We start from the raw sequence: 19,485 nt of genomic DNA on the forward strand, positions 1-19,485 counted from the left end.
ACAGATATGCAGGAAGAGGCCCATTGTGTAACTTGATCATGTAATTATAGAAGGTAAGAAAACCTTGATGGGCGGTGGTGGCACATGCCTGTAATCCCAGCACTTTGGGAGAAAGAGGCAGGTGGATTTCTGAGTTCAAGGTCAGCCTGGTCAATATAGTGAGTTCCAGGACAGCCAGGGCTATACAGAGAAGCCCTGTCTTAAAGAACCAAATCCAAAAAACCAAAAAACCAAAAAACCAAAAAACCAAAAAACCAAAAAAAAAAAAAAAAAAAAAAAAAAAAAAAAAAAAAAAAAAAAGAAAAAAGAAAAAGAAAAGAAAAAAGAAAAGAAACGAAAAGAAAAACTCCATATGCTTTTTAGAAAATAGTAAACCAGGGAAGCTGGTACATCCCAGTGAGCCCAAAGATATGAGAACAGTGATGGCTGTTGGAATAACTTTTGAGTTGAGGCTTGACAATGAGAACCTGACCATGTAACTTTCTAAGCCTAAAGGTGTTTGATCCTGGTTAGATTACATGGCCAGTGTGTGCTAGGGATATTCCTGATTCGATTTATCCATCAGAATGCTTGGGTTAATGTGTACACTAACAGTCCTGGATTTTTATAGTGGTGATGGACTCAGATCATATTTGTGAAGTGAGCACTTATCCAACTGGGTCATCTCTTAAAACCATCAGCTCTATATAAGTAGAATTCCTACATGTTTTGTGCAATCATATGTAAAGATTCTAGTACAGTGACTAATACACATGAAGTATTCTCAAATCATCACAGAAATATTGATTATTCATTAATTGCTCTAACTTAATATCTTATAACTCTGGTTAAAATTTAAAACACTCCAGAAATCCTTTGTTCATTCACTTGATCAACATCCAGATAAAGTGTCTGGGCTATGTGTTTAACAATGTCACTGGTAAAAGTGCCTAGGTGAAGTAGACACACAGAGAGAACAAGAGAGAGCCAGGATTACAATTACCCTAGAGGCTGAGATTCCTCTTCCCTAAGAAATGATGAGGCCCTGTGAATGGAAATTCCTGCTAGTATATTGCACATTGAATTAGAGGGGGAGTTCTAGTCTCTGCATTTATCTTCATAACTTCAGCTTCTCTCAGTCTTCTAAGATAGAGTACCTAGGATCTCCGCCAAGCCAGAAAAAGATGGGTAGAATTAAGCATTACAGAGACATGGTCCCCAGTCAATATCTATCTAATAGAGAAGTAACTGGTTTAAAATTAGACCCTTAGCTTCTCCAGAGTTGGATTAGGAGTTCCTAGACAATGCTGGCACAGTTTCACACAATTTGAATAGAGATGAAACCAATTGTCTTGGCAAGCTCCATCCACTGTTTGGCTGTGGGATATCTCAACATGAGTCTATAACGGCTTAGAGGATATGGGGAGAAGGAATAGGGGAAGGATTGTGTGAGGGGGTGACCAGAGGGAAGTAATGAGTGGGATATAAAGTGAATAAGTAAAAAAAATAAAAAATTAAAACAAAAAAAGTCAGAGCGTTATATGCTTGTAATCCCACCTCAAAAACAGGAAGCAACTAGCCTAACATTTAAGCTCAAGGCAAATGAGACACGCTACAACTTAAGAGTGTCTGACACCTAAGAAATATCATTAAATGTTTTCCTCTGCCCCTCCACAACATACAATTGCATACATGTAAGCATGTGCATTCACTCATGACTATAAACAAACAAGTTCACACACAAATACAAATCTACACCAGGAATTTCATAGACCAGCTATGTGCACACATGAGCAAGTGAATAAGCATATTTCTCATATGCATGAAACCATGGGTTCTAGAGTCAGTACTTCAAACAACAACAACAACAACAACAACAACTAACACAAAGAATTCCTTGCTGGATCTTTGGGTTGGGCAAACATGTTGACTATCTATTACAAGCTGGGAAGTATTTTTGCTGTAGACTTAACCACGAATATTCCTTCAGGACTGTGATTTTGGATGGGAATCCTATGTAGACAGAATCCTATGAAGAACTTACAGTGACTTCAACTAACACTTCTATTTCAGCTTTAATCACTATTCTTACCCATTCTCCAGTTCAGTTAACCTGAGCTAGAACTTCCACTGAGATCTGAGGAACTGGAGAAAGCCGTCAGTGAGAGGAAGTTGGTCAATGGTTCATCACAGTTCTCTGAAAATATATAATGAGAGCAGGAGAGGTCAGATTGGGTGGTCAAGAAATGTTTTACAATGATGGAACTTACAAAATATGCACTCTCTTTTCTTAACCATACGCTCTGGAAAAGGTTGGGAATTATTTTCAGTGCATGTCTTTGCTGTTGCTTCTCATAAGCCTCAAGCATGATATGACTTCTCTTAATCGATTGAGAAATGAAGAATGAATGGTTTCAAATTCAGAACACTAGTAAATACCATAACCAAAAACTCACAGGAAGATTTGTTTGAGTTAAAAGCCCAGCAACCCATGCTTTCAATTTCTTTGTGAATCTGAGCCTAGCCTCACAACATAGCTGTTTTTAATCTATGAGAAGAGAAACACTTACAGAGCTTTGTTTTTTATCCCACATTTAGCTTCATAAAGGCTTTGCAATAAGTTTGCCTAACAAAATTGGATAATCTTGAATTCTTTCTACAATTTGTATATGAACATGTGGAAAAACTTCTTCTTACATATATGCTCACTTATGATATAGGAAATAAAAGTGAATAGTCTCAGATTTTGTACAATTTTGAGCTGGATAGGAATTTCAATAGCTAACTTTCCAGTTTTCCCTCGTGAGGCACTTTCTAAAGCTCTTTCAATAATACTAAATAAGATGAGGACATGGATAAATACATGTCTTGGCAGCATGGACATGTTCCTCCAAGTTCACATTAATCCATACCCACTGGATTTCAGGCGGAAGGGCTTGATTTTCATAATTAGCATTTATATATCATCAAAAGCTTCACTGACATTTGAGATCTTGTACTTTAGAAGTGCATATTTTCATCCTCTTCTATTCCATCACTTAATGACTCATAGTTTTGGCTTTGCTACACACTGACATCTTGATATCTTGACATCTTGATTCTCTAAAGATATCAGCTAACAACATTCTTCATAAGTGACTCTTACTCAGATATTCTGTTATAGCAGCACTAGACAGGTTAGAGGATTAATCACAAATGAACTGTAGTAATCTATTGTTTTTCTGAATCTTCCATAACATGGTCCATGTTTTTAAGGGTCTTTAGCAATGAATCTGCTGAATAAGAGAATTCATGTAAAGTTGTATGAACAGAGTGGGAAAATGAATGATAAGCTCTAGACAAGGGAAAGAACCAATGAATCTAACAGCTAATCTCACAAAGCCTATATTCCTTTCCCATTTTTAAAATTTGTAAACAGTTGGTTCTCTGGGACATTAAAAAATGACTCCATAACAGCCAGCAGACCTTATTCAAAATACATTTGAAATGCATCATTCAAGGTAAAATGTAGGTTCTTGGAAGGAACTGATCTAATATTTGAATATAACATTAACATAAGATCATGATTGTTTATCTAGCTAAATCCTATAAAGTTGTATTTCAGGCAATACAAAGAGAATTAATTAGAAACATGAGTTTTAAACTTGTGTTTATTAAGAGGTGTGTTTAAGTAGAGGTGAGTTGCCTGTGATCCTCTGAGCCTCATGTCTAGGTCTGGGCTTGCTCTTTAGCCCAGAGAAGCCTTCCATGTCCCCAAGAGCAAGCTTCCCTTCCTGGGAACTTTCAGGGGACCAAAACCTAACTAGATTGAAACTTTGCTGGACCAATACAATCCCTTCCCAGCTGGATCTACCAGCCATCCCAATTTGTCTGCCTGGGACACAGCCTGCAGAGGTGAATTGCATGAGGCCTTCTTAGTTTCATTCTCTAGCTCTGGGTTTACTTTTAATGCCTGGGGATCCTTGAAGGACACCAAGAGTATCCTGCTTCCTCCTGTAAGCCTTCAGAGGGCCTCAAAACTAATAAGTTTGAAAACATATTTCGCCATTCCATGCCTGTCAGATCTATCTGCCATCTCAGTTGGGTCTGACTGAGACACAACCTGCTGAGTGGGGTCTGCCTGAGGCACAGCCATCTGGGTCAAGTATCCTGACCTTTATTGTAAGAAAAGACAGCTTCCACTACCTTCCAAGGAAGTCCTGATACTATCAGGATCATCCTGCCAACACCAAAAAAAGCAACAATAACAACAACAGCAGCAACAACAACAACAAGTCAAACAGGTGCCTAGAAAACAATGTAAAAATACAATCAACAAGTCCCAATGCAGTATGGTACCACCAGAGCCCAGCAATCTTGCTACAACAAACCCTGGATTTTCTATTGCAATTAAAGTACCAGAAGTGGATATTAAATCAAATCTTATAAAATTAATAGAGGAATTTAAAGATGACAAGAATATGTCCCTTAACGAAATAAAGGAAATTAAATTTTAACAAGTAAAAGCTTTAATATAGGAATAAAATAAATTGAAAGATACAGAAAATGCAATCAAAGAGATAAAGGACATGAATAAAACTGTCAAAGACCTGAAAAAGGAAATAGATGCAATAAAAAAATGCATAAACTGAATCAATCCTGAAGATATAAAACCTCTTAGGAAAGTGACGTCACCAACAGAAAAGAGAAGGAAGAGAATCTCACATGTAGAAGATTCAATACAAGAAATTAAAACATCAATCAAAGAAAATTCAAAACATAAAATTTTTATGAAACAAAACATCTAGGAAATTTCAGACACTATGTAAGTTCAATCCTGGAAATAACTGGAATAGAAGAAGGAGAGGATTCCCATATCAAAGGGCTAGAAAATATCTTTACCAAATTCATAAAATGAAATATCGCTAACCTAAAGAAAGAGATGTCTACAGGTACCAGATGCCTAAAGAACACCAATCAGATTGGTTCAGAAAACAGAATTCTCCCACCACATAATAATCAAAACACTAAATGTAGAGAACACAGAAAAAAATTAAACGCAGCAATGAAAAATGCCAAGTAACATATAAAACAAACCTGCTAGAATAATAACTGATTTCTCATCTGAGACTCTAAAAGCCAGCAGGGTCATGGGATTGGTCTTGCATATCCTAGAGACCCCAGATGTCAGCCCAGACTGATAAACCCATTAAGATGTTCAGTTAGCATAGATGGAGAACCTAACATATTCCATGTCCAAATAAATTGAAACAATACCTTTCCACTAACCCAGCCCTAAAGAGGATCTTTGAAAGAGAACCCGACCCAATGTGGTAAACTACACTCAGAAAAACAAACAAACAAAAATATAGTTTCATATTATTAAAACCAATAGAAATGAAAAACACACATACACAACCACCACTAACAGTAAAATTAACAGGAACTAATAATCATTGCTATTAATAACTCTCAACAGCAGTGGAATCAATTCCCCAGTAAAAAGACACAGGATAACAGAGTGGATATATAAATAGAATCCAACACTCTTCTATATACAGCAAACATATCTCAGCAATAAACACAGACACAATCTCATCATCAAGGGCTGGAAAATGGTTTTCCAAGAAAACAGACCAAAGAAAGATACTGGTGTAGTCATTGTAACAACTAATAAAACAGACTTTCAACCAAAATTTAAAAAAAAGAAAGAATGGGAAGAACACTTGATATCTTGTACAGGAAAAAAGTTCAGTAAAATTATATCACAATTTTGAATATCTATGCTCCAAATGCAAGGGCACCCACATTTGTGAAAGAAATATTAGTAAAGCTTAAATCACACTGTGAATCCTACACATTAATAGTGGGAGACCTCAAGAAATAAATGGCCTGAGAAAGAAGTTAGAGACAAGAAAACCTTCCATAATAGCCACAAATACAGTAAAATTCCTTGGTGTAACTCTAACAAATCAGGTTAAAGACCTGTATGACAAGACCTTCAACTCTCTGAAGATTCAAAATTGAATTGAGGAAGATATCAGAAGATAGAAAAATGCTCGTTCAAGAGGATTAACCTCATGAATGGGCAATCTTAACAAAAGCAGTCTATGGATTCAATACAACTTCCATCAAAATTCTGACACAATTCTTTACAAGATCTTAAAAGAACTATTCTCAACTTCCTAAGGAAACACAATCAATAAACCAGGACAGCTAAAATCCTGAACTATAAAAAAATATTCTGGAAGTATCACTATCCCTTATTTCCAGCTGAAATACTGAGCAATGGTAATAAAAATTGCATGGTATTGATATAGAAACAGAGAACTGATACAATACAATTGAACCAAAGACTCAGATACAAACTATATATATATAGTTTTTGAAAAAGAAGCCAAAAACAAACAATGGAAAAGGGAAAGCATCTATAACAAATGGTGCTGGTTAAATAGGATATCTGCAGGTGGAATGCATATAGATCCACAAGAATCAAAGATCACAATGTAAATTAAGAAACACTAAATATAATAGAAAAGTGTGGAATAGCCTTGAACAGTACAGGAGACAACTTCTGAACAGAACAACAGTGGCTTAGGCATTAAGGTCAAGAATTAGTAAATGGGATCTCATGAAACTGAAAAGTTTATATACGTCCAAAAATACTGTTATCTGGGTAAAACAATGATTGGGATAAGATCTTTACTAAAGCTCCATTTGACTTAAGGATAATATTAAAATATGAAAAAAAATCTCATGATATTAGACACTACCAGTCCTTAATAACCAAATTAAAAATGGGGTATAGAGATAAAACAAAGATTCTCTAATTCCCAACAAACACTAAAGGAATGTTCAGTATCATTAGTCATTAAAAAAATACAAATAAAATGATGCCTAGATTCCATCTTCCATCCATTAGAATGTCTATGATCAAAACTTCAAAAATTCTGGAAAATTTATGTAAGAAAGGGAACACTTCTCTGCTGGTGGGAGTTCATACTTGTGCAATTACTCTGGAAATTATTTTGGTGGTTGCTTACAAGAGTGGAAATAGTTCTAATCAAGACCAAACTATACTACTTCTGGGCATATACACAAAATATACTCCACCATCCCACAAGGACACTTGCACAACAATGTGCATAGCAGCTTTATTTGTAACAGCCAGAAGCTGAAAACAACCTAGATGTTCCTCAACCAAAAATATGGATAAAGAAAAATGTATCTAATTTATATAATAGAATACTATTCAGCCATTAAAAACGAGGAATTTCACAGGCAAATTCATGGAACCATAAAATATGATCCTGGGTTAGGTAATACAGACCCCAAAGGACAAATATTGTATGCACTCTCTTATAAGTTGATATTAGTCAGAAAGTACAGGATAACCATGCCATAGTGAACTGACCGAAATCTGCCAAATAACAGGAAGGTCCAAAGGAGGATCGTTTAATCTTTCTCAGGAGAATAACAAAATAGACATCTAAAGTCAATAGAAGAAGGTAACTGTGTAAAATAGGGGGATGAAGAGAGGAATAGACTGGGGGGCAACCATATTTAGGAAGAACAGAAGATATATAAGGCAGATTGGCCACAGGGGCAGGAACAATCTCTAGGACCTGATATGAGGAGAGTCCCCGTGGGTTCTATTGGGGGACAACTCTAGCTGAGACTCCCGACCATTGAGAGAAATGGAGCCTGAAGTGGCCACTTTCTCTAGGCAGGCAAGTGTCCAAGGATAAGGATAGCAATTCACATGCAAAATCTTTGACCCAAAAAGTGTACTGCCTATAAGATGTGCAGGAAAAAATAGAGCACAGACTAGAGGAACAGCTAACCAATGACTGCCCAATTTTAGCCCCATCCCACTGGAAAGAACCAATCTCTAACACTATTAATGATACTCTGATATGCTTGTAGACAGGAAGCTAGCATAACTCTTCTCTGAGAGGGTCCACCTAGCAGCCAATGAAAAGAGATGTAGATACCAAAATATGAGCTGGAGGTTGTGGCATCTTCTGGAAACGAGGAGAGAAGGATTGAAGGACTCAAAGAGAAAAGATACTCCATAGCAAGATCAACTAACCAGGACACTTGGGAACTATGAGAGACTGAATCACCAACCAGAAAGATAGCATGGGCTGAACCTAAGTCCTCTGTACATAAGTAGCAGATGAGCAGCTTGGTCTTCATGCAGGTTCCCCCCAACAACTGGAGCTATGGCTGTCCCTTGAGCCAGTTGCAAATCAGCCTGTGGATCTCAATACCCTAAATGGATAACCTTGTTCAGCCTCAGTGGGAGCAAAGGTTTCTAGTCCAGGAGAAGCTCAATGTCCAGGTGTGGGTACAGTACATTATTGTGTGAGGTGGTGACACAGAGAGGGAGCTTCCCCTCCTCAACTGAGAAGGAGAAGGTGGAATAGGGGTAGGGAGTGGACTTTTATGAAGGGGTAATGGGAATAGAGAAAGGGCTGATATTTGGTTGTAAAGATAATAAATAATTTTAAAGAAGGAGGAGGAGGAGGTAGGAGTAGGAGGAAGAGTAGGGGAGGAGAAGGAAAAGGAGGAGAAGGAGGAAGAAGAAGAAGAGGAGGAGGGGGAGGAGGAGGAGGAGGAAAAGGAAGAGAAGGAGAAGAAGGAGGAAGAGGAGGAGAAGGAGAAGGAGGAGGAGGAGAAGGAGGAGGAGGAGGAAGAGGAGGAGAAGGAGAAGGAGGAGGTGGAGAAGGAGGAGGAGGAGGATGAGAAGAAGAAGAAGAAGAAAAGAAGAAGAAAAAGAAGAAGAAGAAGAAGAAGAAGAAGAAGAAGAAGAAGAAGAAGAAGAAGAAGAAGAAGAAGAAGAAGAAGAAGAAGAAGAAGAAGAAGAAGAAGAAAGAAAGAAGAAGAAATAGTAGTATGTTTTAGGTTTCTCCCAAATGCAAAGATCAATGATGACACAGAGGAATATCCTAACTGGAAAAGAATATCATCATAATCACATTCATGGCATCTTTATGACTCTGGAGGTTTATGATTCTCTTGTCATCAAGAAACATTAGAACATCAGATACAAGTGGAGGCATAGCTTGATTTGCCAAGTACTTGCTGTGCAGCCAAAAGGTTCTGAGTTCAACCACAACAGATTAAATCATGGATGCAACTCTCGTCTTTTAATACCAGAACTAGGGAGATAGAAACAAGTGGATATCTGGGGATTGTTTGCCAGCAAGACAAACCTATTTTGTAAGCTCTAATCCAGTACAATGAGAGACACTTTTTTTTTTTGTCTCCTTGTACTAAGCTCAAATCCAAATGGATCAAGGACCTCCACATAAAGCCAGACACTCTGAAGCTAATAGAAAAGAAACTGGGGAAGACCCTTGAGGACATCGGTACAGGGAGAAAGTTTCTGAACAGAACACCAATAGAGTATGCTCTAAGATCAAGAATTGACAAATGGGACCTCATAAAATTACAATGTTTCTGTAAGGCAAAGGACACCATCAAAAGGACAAATCGGCAACCAACAAATTTGGAAAAGATCTTCACCAATCCTACATCAGATAGAGGGCTAATATCCAATATATATAAAGAACTCAAGAAGTTAGACTCCTGAAAACCAAACAACCCTATTAAAAATGGGGTACAGAGTTAAACAAAGAATTCTCACCTCAAGAACTTCAGATGGCAGAGAAACATCTTAAAAAATGCTCACCTTCATTAGTCATTAGGGAAATGCAAATCAAAACAACCATGAGATTTCTCCTTACACCAGACAGAATGGCTAAGATTAAAAATTCAGGAGACAGCAGGTGTTGGTGAGGATGTGAAGAAAGAGGAACACTCCTCCACTGCTGGTGGGGTTGCAAATTGGTACAAACACTCTGGAAATCAGTCTGGTGGTTCCTCCGAAAACTGGGCACCTCACTTCCAGAAGATCCTGCCATAGCACTCCTGGGCATATACCCAAAAGATTCCCCAGCATGTAATAAGGATACGTGTTCCACTATGTTCATAGCAGCCCTATTTATAATTGCCAGAAGCTGGAAAGAACCCAGGTATCCCTCAACAGAAGAGTGGATGCAAAAAATGTGGTATATCTACACAATGGAGTACTATTCAGCCATTAGAAACAATGAATTCATGAAATTCTTAAGCAAATAGATGGAGCTGGAGACCATCATACTAAGTGAGGTCTCCAGACTCAAAAGATGAATCATGGTATGCACTCACTAATAAGTGGATATTAACCTAGAAAACTGCAATACCCAAAACATAATCCACACATCGAATGAGGTACAAGAAGAATGGAGGAGTGGCACCTTGTTCTGGAAAGACTCAGTGAAGCAGTATAGGGCAAAACCAGAACGGGAAGTGGGAAGGGGTGGGTGGGAGGACAGGGGGAGAGAAGGGGGCTTATGGAACTTTCGGGGAGTGGGGGACTAGAAAAGGGGAAACCATTGGAAATGTAAATAAAAATATATCGAATTAAAAAAAAAAGAAAAGAAAAAGAGAGACTCTTTCTTAAAAGAAGCAGAGAACAGTATCAGCATCCTGAGGATATTGCTCAATAATGACCTCTGGCTTCCATAGCGAGAGCCAGGTACCAGAATGAATATCTACTAGCAAACATGTATACTGCATGTGCACTAGCAAACACACACACACACACACACACACACACACACACACACACACACACAGAGTGAAGTTTTCATTATTAGGTTCTAATAACTTTTCCATGCATTATGGGTGAACTTTACAAGTGTTGTGCTCTTGGCTGGGATCAACCCAAATTTTTATCAGGTTTTATAGTAAAATCACATCTTCATTTTCCCATACATTTTAATTTTGCATTCTGACATAACTGAATGTAGTACTTTAAAATGTTCTGACATTAGTTCAAAGTCAAACATAACTTCAAAATTTGTCCTAGTGCTTTATTTTTCCTTTTATTGTAAAGCTTGGGTACATGTGTAAATTGTTGAAATACCTGAAATGTGAAAAAAATATGTCTGCTGTGCTGTGCTGTTTTGGATCACTGTGAGCCAAAAACACAAAAGTGCAGAAGAGAAGACGGTGAAGACATGGGGATAGGAAATTATAAGACATAGTCTACTCCTAGTAGAGGCTTACTTGATTTGACACCCACCATGTCTGGAAATGAAGGAAAGGAAATACCATGTGTTCCCTTACTCTTATGGGTTTTCTGGATATCTACCACATTGTCTTTCACTTTAAAGCTCCTCTACTTCCTCAGTTTCTCAGTGTTTTCACAAATCAAGAATCTCCTCTCCACTATGTCTGTGGTGTGTGTTTATGTGTGTGTGTATGTGTGTGAGTGTGTATGTGTGTGTGTGTGTGTGTGTGTATGTATGTGTGTGTGTGTGTGTGTGTGTGTGTGTGTGAGAGAGAGAGAGAGAGAGAGAGAGAGAGAGAGAGAGAGAGAGAGAGAGAGAGAAACTTAAAGAAAGTAAAAGAATGAAGAATACTGATTTGGAGGGAGTTTCTGTTTATGAGATGGTGTCTATGTACCCCATAATCTCCAACTTGCAATACTGTTTCAACCTTCTGAATACTGGACGTTCTAGTGCAGAAGGAGATGTTTTCAAGTTCACAAAAAATACCTTGAAGAATATTAGTGATTAATCTCAGTTGTAAACTTGAGAGATTCTAGAATTCCTAAGATTGGAGTCTTAATGTCAAAGCTCGTAATTACTTAAAATTAAAAATTAAGCTTGAAAATTTGTGCTTGTGAACAATTACATGTAAAACTGAAAAGGATGTGGCCTCAGATACAGGGTCTTCAGCCTGTAGTAATGTATTTCTCTGTCTATGGTCACCAGTGACACAGTGTGTGAATTTCTTTGGGCTCAGCAATGATGCAGGGTTTTAGCTGGATTCAGCAGAGATGCAGTTCTCTGTCTCTGGTCAGAAGTGATGCAGTGCTCTATCTGGGGACAGCAGTGAGGCAATATTCTGTCTGTTGTCAGCAGTGATGTGGTGCTGTCTGGGAGTCATTAGCTAAGCATCTCTATGGCTAATGTCAGCAGTGATGCAGCTCTCCGTCAGGGATCAACAATGATGCAGCTTTCTGGAGAGACTTCCCAGAATGCTGGATCAGCTTTCTTTGATTTGCAGAAGTAGCAAAAAGGGGAAATCCTCTGGTTGATCAACAGTAGAGTTTATAACATGTCAGGAATGACAGTAGAAACAGTACAGAGGAGACTGCCAGGACCATGATGACATAACAATGGCTACAATTCCTTACAGCATTATCCATTATGCAGAGGATGGGTTCTTCTTCTTCTTCTTCTTCTTCTTCTTCTTCTTCTTCTTCTTCTTCTTCTTCTTCTTCTTCTTCTTCTTCTTCTTCTTCTTCTTCTTCTCTCTTCTCCTTCTCCTTCTCCTTCTCCTTCTCCTTCTCCTTCTCCTTCTCCTTCTCCTTCTCCTTCTCCTTCTCCTTCTCCTTCTCCTTCTCCTTCTCCTTCTCCTTCTCCTTCTCCTTCTCCTTCTCCTTCTCCTTCTCCTTCTCCTTCTCCTTCTCCTTCTCCTTCTCCTTCTCCTTCTCCTTCTCCTTCTCCTTCTTTCTCCTTCTCCTTCTCCTTCTACTTCTCCTCCTCCTCCTCCTCCTCCTCCTCCTCCTCCTCCTCCTCCTCCTCCTTCTTCTACTTCTTCTCCTTATCCTCCTCCTCCCTCCCTCCCTCTCTGTCCCTCCCTGCTTCCCTCCCCCTCCCTCCCCGCCTCTCTCTCTTTGTTTTTTTGTAAACTTTTAATAATAGTCAATGTGAGTCTCTGCCCATTGTCTGTCTTGAACACATTCCTCAAAACTACAGTGGTAAATAAGCATGGTGAACTACCATGTGTGAATGTAGCTCTTTCTTTCTCAGATTGTCCCTGAATATACCATGATCCCAGACATAAGTTGCTCTCTTATTTCATTGCACATAACAGCCCTGTTTTGTTTTAATTCTGCTATTGCTTTAATTTATTTTAATTTTCCTTTGGATGTTCTATACAATGTATATTATCATATCCTTCCACTACTACCTCTGCTTTAAAAGTGGTTCATTATACTAGTTCCCAGGTACATATCCACTTTGTATTTGGGTACTGTTTATAAACCCTCATCCAGTTAGTGCCACCCATGTGGCCATGGGTTAGTCACCATCAGTGAAGTAAGAGTAACAGACTGAAATTGTATCCTCAATCAAAAGTTACTCATTCATCCTTAAGAGCTAGCAATTGGCAGTTTCTTCTCCAATAGGAGTCGAGCCTTGTTAGCTTCACACTACATTTGCTGGAATTTTGACGGGCTTAATTTTATACAGTTAGCTACAGTTGCAGGGAGATGATATATGCAAAAGCAATGTCATGTCTAGAAGTTCTGTTGATGTTTGTTGACTATTGTTTTCCTTCCAAGATAAATACATTATTTTCTTTATTATTTTCAATTTCTGTCCTAAAATCTAATTTGTGAATGGCTAGATTGATTCAGAACAAGTTTCTTTCAAGTTTTGTTTAGTATGTTTTCTAAGATGTAAGGTTAGAGGCTGCCTTTGTGTGACATGGTGAGTGCTAAGAGTCACAACTACAAGGGTAGACTCTATCATTAAAGAGAATGATTGGAACACTTTCAGAAACCACATGGTTGTGACAGACCCTATCCTGATAAGTGTATAGAACAGTGTGACTCAGCAAAAACCCACTTTCAGCATAGGGGGCATGATACTGTGCAGCAGTGGTAAGGCTAGAGGTCAGGCAGCCAGGGGTAAGTCAGGTTTCTCTACTGGCAATGGAATGTAGACAATCAGACAATCTGACAACAGAAAGAAAGAGCTATATTCACACATGGTACCTAATACTCTTGTTGTGTAATGGGACATCAGTGGAGCAGATTTCCATTCAGTCACTCTTGTTTTCTCAAAGAGGATGACAGGAACCATTGAAAAATATCCTATTCATTAATATTGACCAGTTTGGTATGTGAAGTGTGAAAAATAATTGAACATATATGATATGAAAGTAGAAGAGTTAATACTTGTGGTCTTACACTTCAAGTGCAGATGGTGCTTGGGAGATAAGGGAGAGCAATAAGCATCGGAGGTATGATCAATCAAAACACCTTAAAGAAACGTGTTGCTCGGTATAAAAATTATAAAGTTTAAATAAACTGAATTAAATAAAAATAGATTGACCTATACTGGGGGAATAATAATGATAACAAATAACAATGTACAATCATCAAACTGCCATGAGAAATACTTAGTTGTGGAAGGAGAGAAGAAGGGATTTCACATGACAAAAAGTATACATCTACTGATGAATGCTTGAATGGCAACAGGCATTGTCTTCAAGTATGTAAGGTAACTATGAACCCACTAGGCTGTAAAGATTAGTTTCAAATTCATGGTCACATAGGCCGTCCTGATTAGTAACAATGGGACATAAACCAAATGAAACTGTACAGAAATGGGAAGAAAAAGGATCTTTAGAGAATAAGGGGATGAAAGGAATTGGAGAGAAATAGAATTGGAGGATGAGAGCAAACATTGGAATGTGTGTGTGTGTGTGTGTGTGTGTGTGCATCTGTGTGTCTTTGTGTGTCTGTGTCTGTCTATGTGTGTCTGTGTCTGTGTGCCTGTGTGTGTCTAGGTGTGTCTGTGTTCACATGTGTGTCTGTGTCTGTGTGTGAACATGTATGTGTGCATGTGTGAACATGCTTGTGCATGAGTGCCAAATGAAAAATGTAATCAGGTAAAAATATCATGTTTAATAAAGCCTGGCAAGAAGCATAATATAATGTATTTGAGGGAGGTTTAGCTTAGGTAATGATAGTTATGAAGGCTGGGCTGGGGATCTCACCTTCAATTCAGAGGAGCTAACTCCATCACCTATGTGTAGCTCAGATTTTGAGAGTTCTCAGTATAAAGTAAACTTTGTGCTAAGTCTTCTGGAGCCATCTGTCTGCTATACATCTTTGGTATACTAGGAAAGGGTAACTAAAGCTCTATGGAAATGCCTACCTTGTATAGCTTCATATTATCACGATGATTGATTTGCTTGTATGCATCTCCATCCTTGTTGTGTCTTTTCATTCCAGTTTACATGGGAGCTACCTGTTAGGTAGAATACTAGCTGTTTTAGGGTGAATAATGTAGGAATCAGAGGAGTGTGAGAAACCCTGTTCAGCCTAGTAACTGCAAAGCTAGGTGTCAACAGCAGAGGGTAATGGTATAAAAAGAGGAGATGCTATTAATGTGATAGCAGCTCTGGTGGACACTTGACTGTCATGTAGTCCAGACTCAGGAAGAGATTTAGTAGGTGGGTCTATGTACCCTAGGGATCCCCTTGCCTTAACCATACTCACAAGCTAGAGACATTGTGAAGAAGCTGCATCATCTGTGTTTTCTTTACAGAATGCAAAGCTCTGCTTATCAATTTTCTTTATCAGGCCACTAATTACTTTTAATTTTATCTTGCTCCTTCCTCCTTCTTCCAAAATTTATATTCCATTGCTCTTTTTTCCTCTCAATTACTTAATCTTGTTTCCTTCTTTGCTTCATGTCTCTAGTGCTTCTTTCCTTACTTTATTAATTTACTATTTTATTGTTTAACTCAAATAAAAAATTAAGATCACAATACAATGTAAATTCATTTTAAACATTTTCTCTTCCCTTATGCCTGCTGGCAAATATTATGGGTTTTAAGTTATTTTGCCGTGTTTCTATTTGTGTTCTATTTGGTGGTAATTTTGTCAGTGTGTTTTCTATTCTGAGTGGCACTTGGAACTAAAAACTTAAGAAAAGGTGTATACCAAGAATCTCTTCAGGTAAAATACGAAGAACTTCTCTACAAAACCAGGAATAACCCTCAACACAGAATGACACATGATAAGACAAAGTGTGGTAAAATTACATCCTCAAGATGTCATGCTTCCTCCATTATAATCCAAATATACAGAAAAGGTAGTCAATTCAAGAACCTACTTCCAAATATACCACTGACTTTCATGGGAAAACAAACAATTAGATGAATAAAGAAAAGAAATCAATTCACAACATGCATGTTAAAGTCAGCAACCAAGAAGAGAAACAGAAGAATCTAAAATAATAATAATAATAATAATAATAATAATAATAATAATAATAATAACAATAATAAGTTTGGAATCCTGTATTGAGAACAAATAAACTCAATTAATTTTAAAAGTAAAGCAGTGAAAAATATCACAAGTAGACATGATAAAGCCAAAAGGAAGCTAATAGCATTGGAAAATAAGGTCACCAAAATATTACATTATGGCATCAATAAAGCTGAGCAAGAATAACAACAAATGACTAAGCATCACAGCAAACATCTTTGGGACAAGAGTAACAAACTATGTCTAAAATCCCATGCAGTTAAGAAAGGAGATATAGGAATCTATTCTGTAAAGCACAAAATTCACCTGTGATAAAAATGCTCACACAGGAGAAAGAGGAACACTCCTCCACTGCTGGTGGGGTTGCAAATTGGTACAACCACTCTGGAAATCAGTCTGGTGGTTCCTCCAAAAACTGGGCCCCTCACTTCCAGAAGATCCTGCTATACCACTCCTGGGCATATACCCGGAGGATTCCCCACCATGTAATAAGGATACATGCTCTACTATGTTTATAGCAGCCCTATTTATAATTGCCAGATGCTAGAAAGAACCTAGGTATTCCTCAACAGAAGAGTGGATGCAAAAAATGTGGTATATCTACACAATGGAGTACTATTCAGCCATTAGAAACAATGAATTCATGAAATTCTTAGACAAATGGATGGAGCTAGAGAACATCATACTAAGTGATGTAACCCAGACTCAAAAGGTGAATCATGGTATGCACTCACTAATAAGTGGATATTAACCTAGAAAACTGGAATACCCAAAACATAATCCACACATCAAATGAGGTACAAGAAGAAAGGATGAGTGGCCCCTTGTTCTGGAAAGACTCAGTGAAGCAGTATAGGGCAAAACCAGAACGGGGAAGTGGGAAGGGGTGGGTGGGAGGACAGGGGGAGAGAAGGGGGCTTGCGGAACTTTCGAGGAGTGGGGGGGCTAGAAAAGTGGAAATCATTTGAAATGTAAATAAAAATATATCGAATAAAATAATTGCTCACACAAACAGAAGGAGCATTTCAAACTCAAGTGTCCATAGTCATGAATAGACCTTTCCATGTTGCTTTATAATTTAAAATAAAGAACGAATACCACAAACTACAAGAGAAGAATCCCGAATCAGGGAGGCAAACAGATTAGAGCAGAATCTTAGTTCCTAGCAGCTTCACTGATGTTGTTGATGGCACTGTGTTTTTATTTGGCATGAGAATCAGACCCAATAGTCAGGAATCACAAGTCATGGACATACCGGGAAAGATGCTTGGGGATTTTGCTTTCAATACCAATGTTCTGATGCTGTACAAACTAAACTATGGCACTGCTAAATGATTAGAGTACTAAATAAGCCTCCAATTTAATTGAATTAGATAGAAGGCATGAGATCCTTTTCCAAAATTTTCCAAAATGTTTGGAATATTAAAAGTCAGCAAAGCCTACATTAGTTTGGAAAGTTTTAATTTTTTGTTTTGTTTTTCAGTTAGGGTCCTTTTGGGGGGAGTGGTTTTTGGGTTTTTATGCATTTTAGTTTTTTTCAAGACAGGGTCTCTCTGTATAGCCCTGGATGTCCTGGAACCCACTCTGTAGACCAGGCTGGCCTTGGACTCAGAAATCCAGCTGCCTCAGTCTCCCAGAATGCTTGGATTACAGGCATGTGCCACCCCACGAAGACCTGGCTCAGTTAGGGTGTTAATATTTAGAGTGGCCTGTAATTTACAGGGAATCTTCAGCCTCATCATTCCTCATGTGGGGCTTACAGGCGTAGCTTTGGACATTTCTCAAAAAGACTTATTATATATTTTATTATATATTTCTCAGGCAGGATTGATTCTATCCTATTATGAGGACTCTGGACAGCAATATATAAATATGAAATGAATGAAAATACTGGTGACTTGCTGAGGTCTCAGTTGAGATAAAAATATAAAATGTGAATTATATTAGCAAATAAGCTAAAGAGTTAACAACAATAACAAAAAAGAAAAACAATGAAGGAATAGAATTGTATTTACACTATTCTCTAATATTCCTGTACCTATGACTGTAGAGATGTAACTGTGATTACAAATATTTTTTTGCTCTTCCAGAAGATCCTAATTCAATTTCCAATGTCTAAGTCAGGTAGCACACAAATACCAATAACTTCAGGGAATTATTGTCTGGGAGGGCAGTGTTACTTGCCTGTGTGCTAATGAAACTATGTGCAAATAATCGATTGGAGACTATGTGTTGTCAAATAAATCATATAAAAATCTAACCCATAGATTGGTACATTATTATATTCATATACATACTTATATAAGTATACCATGACATGACTATATGTATTTCTGGTACTAAGATATAATTCACTTTGAAATGCAGATTTTAAGTAGGACCTTTTGTACTTGTCTTATAGATACTGAGCTTGAAAGCAGAAAGATACTAACTCAGAAGATAAAAGACGCTGATTTGTAGTTTCAAATCTATTCTAAATCTTAAGCAAGTTTTTTTTTGTTTTTGTTTTTGTTTTTGTTTTTTGTTTTTTTGTTTTTTTGTAATCTGAAATCTCAGAACAGAGGTTTTGGGGTTCATCCTTGGGGATCTCTTGGCACCCATGATGCATTGTTGAGCTCAAAGGAAAACTGAGAAAACCTATACTACACCCCAAATGGATGGCACCAGAGGAATGTCACTTGGAGTGGTCCTCATGTCCACACATATACAGAAACATGTGCTTATGCAGCAGCAAGCAGGATCGAATCTGAACACTCACAAAAAATGTCAGGAACATTAAAGAAGAAAAAAAAGGTAAGCTGGAGGAGAAAGATTGGAATTATCTCAATAAGGCCAGAGACAGACAATAAGCATGGTATAAGTGTTTCTTCCTGCTTCCAACTGCATGTTTAGAGATACTACAATCTCACATCTTTAACAACAGTATATTTTGTGTCTAGACAATGTCCATAAGCCAGCTAACATATTGTATCTTACTAAAGTTAGATATAAAGCAAAATAAAATATGATATGAATTACAATGAATATAGAGTTTAAAATAATTAAGAGTTAAAATAGGACTATGTCAATAATGACAAAATAATTTGAGAAACATTTTATAAAAGATTGGTGCTTGGAGGGGAAATGTATGAAAAATAAACTTGTCTCTGACAGGGAAAGGAAACCTAAAAGAATTTGGCATTAGTCAGCTTGATAAGAATGGCTTTACATAGACTGCTATGCACTATTATTTATTAAATTAAAAATCAAGTGAAAAATAATGATTATTAGTTCAATAGATAAAAATTATAAATCCAATAAAATATCTAAACATCTATTATTGACAGTTTTAGCAATTAAAACAGAAGATCAATGTATTAGTTCCTAGTCTTATTACTGTGAAAGATACCAAAAAGGCAGCA

At 37.5% G+C, this 19,485-nt stretch overlaps 1 pseudogene; it reads right to left on the reverse strand.

Annotated features, from left to right (window-relative positions):
- LOC127697734 (contactin-associated protein like 5-1-like) overlaps window positions 1-19,485 on the reverse strand; it is a 508,343-nt pseudogene that overhangs the window by 271,831 nt on the left and 217,027 nt on the right.

The sequence above is a fragment of the Apodemus sylvaticus genome, chromosome 12 (assembly GCF_947179515.1).
Source record: "Apodemus sylvaticus chromosome 12, mApoSyl1.1, whole genome shotgun sequence".
NCBI lineage: Eukaryota > Metazoa > Chordata > Mammalia > Rodentia > Muridae > Apodemus > Apodemus sylvaticus.